At 41.3% G+C, this 6,279-nt stretch overlaps 1 non-coding gene across 1 annotated transcript; it reads left to right on the plus strand.

Moving 5' to 3' along the window:
- The first annotated feature begins 5,900 nt into the window (after positions 1-5,900).
- LOC130947871 (small nucleolar RNA R71) lies at positions 5,901-6,008 on the plus strand. Its single transcript, XR_009072838.1, has one exon. It is a non-coding gene; the product is annotated as a small nucleolar RNA R71 (small nucleolar RNA).
- The last annotated feature ends 271 nt before the right edge of the window (positions 6,009-6,279 follow it).

Genomic DNA, 6,279 nt, shown 5'->3' on the forward strand with positions numbered 1-6,279 from the left:
TCCTTCCACTTTCTCAAGCCATTCTTGCCTTCAAAATCTTAAATCACTCAAACAAACATATCAAGGTATCGAATGGGAGAAAAGTGAATTAAAATTGGCAATTTAAACATGAAAAGCATATTTTTCATAATTAAGCACAATTAGGAAAGAATTCACAAAAGCATGCTATTTCAATGAATAAATGCAAGAAAAGTCATTGAAATTCACCTAATTAAAGCAAATAAATACAAAGAAATGTGGATTCATCACATCCTCACACTTAAATAATAGCATATCCTCATGCTATATGGTGTGCGAAATTGTGATTACTACTTTTCACAACTCAAATAATCCCTAGTAATGGCCCCAAAAACTTGGTGCTCAATACCATGGCATAAACACAACTTTGCACAACTAACCAGCAAGTGCACTGGGTCGTCCAAGTAATAAACCTTACGCGAGTAAGGGTCGATCCCACGGAGATTGTTGGTATGAAGCAAGCTATGGTCACCTTGTAAATCTTAGTCAGGCAGACTCAAATGGGTATAGTGATATACGAATAAAGCATAAAGATAAAGATAGAGGTACTTATGTAATTCATTGGTAGGAACTTCAGATAAGCATATGAAGATGCCTTCCCTTCCGTCTCTCTCCTTTCCTACTGTCTTCATCCTATCCTTCTTACTCCTTTCCATGGCAAGCTTATGCAAGGGTTTCACCGTTGTCAGTGGCTACCTCCCATCCTCTCAGTGAAAACGTTCCTATGCTCTGTCACAGCATAGGCTAATCAGCTGTCGGTTCTCGGTCAGGCCGGAATAGAATCCAGTGATTCTTTTGCGTCTGTCACTAACGCCCCGCCTGCTAGGAGTTTGAAGCACGTCACAGTCATTCAATCATTGAATCCTACTCAGAATACCACAGACAAGGTTAGACCTTCCGGATTCTCTTGAATGCCGCCATCAGTTCTAGCCTATACCACGAAGACTCCGATCTCACGGAATGGCTGGCTCGTTTGTCAGGCGAGCACTCAGTTGTCAGGCGATCAACCATGCATCGTGTATCAGGAATCCAAGAGATATTCACTAGAGCCTTGGTTGCTTTTAGAACAAAAGTGGTTGTCAGTCACCTTGTTCATAGGTGAGAATGATGATGAGTGTCATGGATCATCACATTCATCAAGTTGAAGAACAAGTGATATCTTGGACAAAGAACAAGCGGAATTGAATAGAAGAACAATAGTAATTGCATTAATACTCGAGGTACAGCAGAGCTCCACACCTTAATCTATGGTGTGTAGAAACTCCACCGCTGAAAATACATAAGAACAAAAGTGATCATTGGTTTCGGCCCCAGAGAGGGAACCAGAAGAACCAAGATGAAAATACAATAGTAAAAGGTCCTATATATAGAGAACTAGCAGCCTAGGGTGTACAGAGATGAGTAAATGACATAAAAATCCACTTCCGGGCCCACATGGTGTGTGCTTGGGCTGAGCAATGAAGAAATTTCGTGTAGAGACTCTTCTTGGAGTTAAACGCCAGCTTTTATGCCAGTTTGGGCGTTTAACTCCCATTTAGGTGCCAGTTCCGGCGTTTAACGCTGGAATTTCTGAGGGTGACTTTGAACGCCGGTTTGGGCCATCAAATCTTGGGCAAAGTATGGACTATCATATATTGCTGGAAAGCCCAGGATGTCTACTTTCCAACGCCGTTGAGAGCGCGACAATTGGGCTTCTGTAGCTCCAGAAAATCCACTTCGAGTGCAGGGAGGTCAGAATCCAACAGCATCTGCAGTCCTTTTCAGTCTCTGAATCAGATTTTTGCTCAGGTCCCTCAATTTCAGCCAGAAAATACCTGAAATCATAGAAAAACACACAAACTCATAGTAAAGTCCAGAAAAGTGAATTTTAACTAAAAACTAATAAAAATATACTAAGAACTCAACTAAAACTACTAAAAACATGCTAAAAACAATGCCAAAAAGGGTACAAATTATCCGCTCATCACAACACCAAACTTAAATTGTTGCTTGTCCTCAAGCAACTGAAGATCAAATAAGATAAAAAGAAGAGAATATGCAATGAACTCCAAAAACATCTATGAAGATCAGTATTAATTAGATGAGCGGGGCTTTTAGCTTTTTGCCTCTGAACAGTTTTGGCATCTCACTCTATCCTTTGCAACTCAGAATGATTGGCTTCTTTAGGAAATCAGAATCCAGATAGTGTTATTGATTCTCCTAGTTAAGTATGATGATTCTTGAACACAGCTACTTTATGAGTCTTGGCCGTGGCCCAAAGCACTCTGTCTTCCAATATTACCACCGGATACATACATGCCACAGACACATAATTGGGTGAACCTTTTTCAGATTGTGACTCAGCTTTGCTAGAGTCCCCAATTAGAGGTGTCCAGGGTTCTTAAGCACACTCTTTTTGCCTTGGATCACAACTTTATTCTTTCTTTTTCTTTCTTTTTCTCTTTTTTTCTTTTTTTTTTCGGTTTTTTTTTCGCCTCTTTTTTTGTATTCACTGCTTTTTCTTGCTTCAAGAATCATTTTTAATGATTTTTCAGATCCTCAGTAACATGTCTCCTTTTTCATCATTCTTTCAAGAGCCAACATTCATGAACCACAAATTCAAAAGACATATGCACTGTTTAAGCATACATTCAGAAGACAAAAGTTATGCCACCACATCAAAATAATTAAACTGCTATAAAATTCAAAATTCATGCAATTCTTTTTCTTTTTCAATTTAAGAACATTTGTTTATTTAAGAAAGGTGATGGATTCATAGGAAATTCATAACTTTAAAGCACAGACACTAAGACACTAATGATCACAAGACACAAACATAGATAAACATAAGCATTAAAATTCGAAAAACAGAAAATAAAGAACAAGGAGATTAAAGAACGGGTCCACCTTAGTGATGGCGGCTCTTTCTTCCTCTTGAAGATCCTATGGAGTGCTTGAGCTCCTCAATGTCTCTTCCTTGTCTTTGTTGCTCCTCTCTCATGATTCTTTGATCTTCTCTAATTTCATGGAGGATGATGGAGTGTTCTTGATGCTCCACCCTTAGTTGTCCCATGTTGGAACTCAATTCTCCTAGGGAGGTGTTTAGTTGCTCCCGATAGTTTTGTGGAGGAAAGTGCATCCCTTGAGGTATCTCAGGGATTTCATGATGAGTAGGGTCTCTTGGTTGCTCCATCCTTTTCTTAGTGATGGGCTTGAGGTCATGCCTTCTCAGTTGAACCGGCTTTCCTCTTGAATCTCTCTTCCATTGAGTGCCCTCTTCACAAATGTCTATGAGGACTTGGTCCAACCTTTGATCAAAGTTGACCCTTCTTCATGGCCACAACTTCATAGAAGTGGTCTTGATGCACCCTTGAGATGAATCTCTCCATCTCCCATGACTCGGAGGAGGAGGCTTTTGCCTTCCCTTTCCTCTTTCTAGAGGTTTCTTCGGCCTTGGATGCCATAAATGGTTATGGAAAAACAAAAAGCAATGCTTTTACCACACCAAACTTAAAAGGTTTGCTCGTCCTCGAGCAAAAGAAGAAAGAAGAGAGTAGAAGAAGAAGAAATGGAGGAGAGGGGAATGGCTTTGTGTTCGGCCAAAGAGGGGGAGAAGTGGTGTTTAGGGTGTGTGAAAATGAAGGAGTGAAGATGATAGTGGGATTTGATAGGTGGGTGGTTTTTGGGAAAGAGGTGTTGAGGTGATTGGTGAATGGGTGAAGAAGAGAAAGGGTGGTGGGGTTGGTGGGGATCCTGTGGGGTCCACAGATCCTGAGGTGTCAAGGAAAAGTCATCCCTGCACCAAATGGCATGCAAAAACGTGTTTTGAGCCAATTCTGGCGTTAAACGCCGGGCTGGTACCCATTTCTGGCATTTAACGCCAGGTTCTTGCCCTTTTCTGGCGTTTAACGCCAGTCTAGTGCCCCTTTCTGGCGTTAAACGCCCAGAATGGTGCCAGACTGGGCGTTAAACGCCCACCTGCTAGCCTTACTGGCGTTTAAACGCCAGTAAGTTCTTCCTCCAGGGTGTGCTGTTTTTCTTCCTGTTTTTTCATTCTGTTTTTGATTTTTCAATTGATTTTGTTACTTCTCATGATCATCAACCTACAAAAAACATAAAATAACAAAAGAAAAATGGATAAAATATAACATTGGGTTGCCTCCCAACAAGCGCTTCTTTAATGTCAGTAGCTTGACAGATGGCTCTCATGGAGCCTCACAAATGATCAGAGCAATGTGGGAACTTCCCAACACCAAACTTAGAGTTTGAATGTGGGGGTTCAACACCAAACTTAGAGTTTGGTTGTGGCCTCCCAACACCAAACTTAGAGTTTGACTGTGGGGGCTCTGTTTGGCTCTGTTTTAAGAGAAGCTCTTCATGCTTCCTCTCCATGGTGACAGAGGGATATCCTTGAGCCTTAAACACAAAGGATTCTTCATTCACTTGAATGATCAATTCGCCTCTATCAACATCAATCACAGCCTTTGCTGTGGCTAGGAAGGGTCTGCCAAGGATGATGGTTTCATCCATGCACTTCCCAGTCTCTAGGACTATGAAATCAGCAGGGATGTAATGGTCTTCAATCTTTACCAAAACATCATCTACAAGTCCATGAGCTTGTTTTCTTGAGTTGTCTGCCATCTCTAATGAGATTCTTGCAGCTTGCACCTCAAAGATCCCTAGCTTCTCCATTACAGAGAGAGGCATGAGGTTTACACTTGACCCTAAGTCACACAGAGCCTTCTTGAAGGTCATGGTGCCTATGGTACAAGGTATTGAAAACTTCCCAGGATCTTGTCTCTTTTGAGGTAATTTCTGCCTAGACAAGTCATCCAGTTCTTTGGTGAGCAAAGGAGGTTCATTCTCCCAAGTCTCATTTCCAAATAACTTGTCATTTAGCTTCATAATTGCTCCAAGGTATTTAGCAACTTGCTCTTCAGTGACATACTCATCCTCTTCAGAGGAAGAATACTCATCAGAGCTCATGAAGGCAGAAGTAAGTCCAATGGAATCTCTATGGTCTCATTTTGAGCCTCAGATTCCCATGGTTCCTCATTAGGGAACTCATTGGAGGTCAGTGCACGCCCATTGAGGTCTTCCTCAGTGGCGTTCACTTCCTCTCCTTCCTCTCCAAATTCGGCCATGTTGATGGCCTTGCACTCTCCTTTTGGATTTTCTTCTGTATTGCTTGGGAGAGTACTAGGAGGGAGTTCAGTAACTTTCTTGCTCAGCTGTCCCACTTGTGCCTCCAAATTCCTAATGGAGGACCTTGTTTCAGTCATGAAACTTTAGGTGGTTTTGATTAGATCAGAGACCATAGTTGCTAAGTCAGAGGGGTTCTGCTTAGAATTCTCTGTCTGTTGCTGAGAAGATGATGGAAAAGGCTTGCCATTGCTAAACCTGTTTCTTCCACCATTATTGTTGTTGAAACCTTGTTGAGGTCTCTCTTGATTCTTCCATGAGAAATTTGGATGATTTCTCCATGAAGAATTATAGGTGTTTCCATAGGATTCTCCTAGGTAATTCACCTCTTCCATTGAAGGGTTCTCAGTATCATATGCGTCTTCTTCAGATGAAGCATCCTTAGAACTGCTTGGTGCATTTTGCATTCCAGACAGACTTTGAGAAATCAAATTGACTTGTTAAGTCAATATCTTGTTCTGAGCCAGAATGGCATTCAGAGCATCAATCTCAAGAACTCCTTTCTTCTGATTTGTCCCATTGTTCACAGGATTCCTTTCAGAAGTGTACATGAATTGGTTATTTGCAACCATTTCAATCAGCTCTTGAGCTTCTGTAGGCGTCTTCTTCAAATGAAGAGATCCTCCAGCAGAGCTATCCAAAGACATCTTGGATAGTTCAGAGAGACCATCATAGAAAATACCTATGATGCTCCATTCAGAAAGCATGTCAGAAGGACATTTTCTGATCAATTGTTTGTATCTTTCCCAAGCTTCATAGAGGGATTCTCCATCCTTTTGTCTGAAGGTTTGGACTTCCACTCTAAGCTTACTCAATTTTTGAGGTGGAAAGAACTTTGCCAAGAAGGCATTGACTAGCTTTTCCCATGAGTCCAGGCTTTCTTTAGGTTGTGAGTCCAACCATGTCCTAGCTCTGTCTCTTACAGCAAAAGGGAATAGCATAAGTCTGTAGACCTCAGGGTCAACCCCATTAGTCTTGACAGTGTCACAGATTTGCAAGAATTCAGCTAAAAACTGATGAGGATCTTCCAATGGAAGTCCATGGAACTTGCAATTCTGTTGCATTAGAGAAACTAATTGA

Source organism: Arachis stenosperma, chromosome 1, assembly GCF_014773155.1.
Source record: "Arachis stenosperma cultivar V10309 chromosome 1, arast.V10309.gnm1.PFL2, whole genome shotgun sequence".
Lineage (NCBI taxonomy): Eukaryota > Viridiplantae > Streptophyta > Magnoliopsida > Fabales > Fabaceae > Arachis > Arachis stenosperma.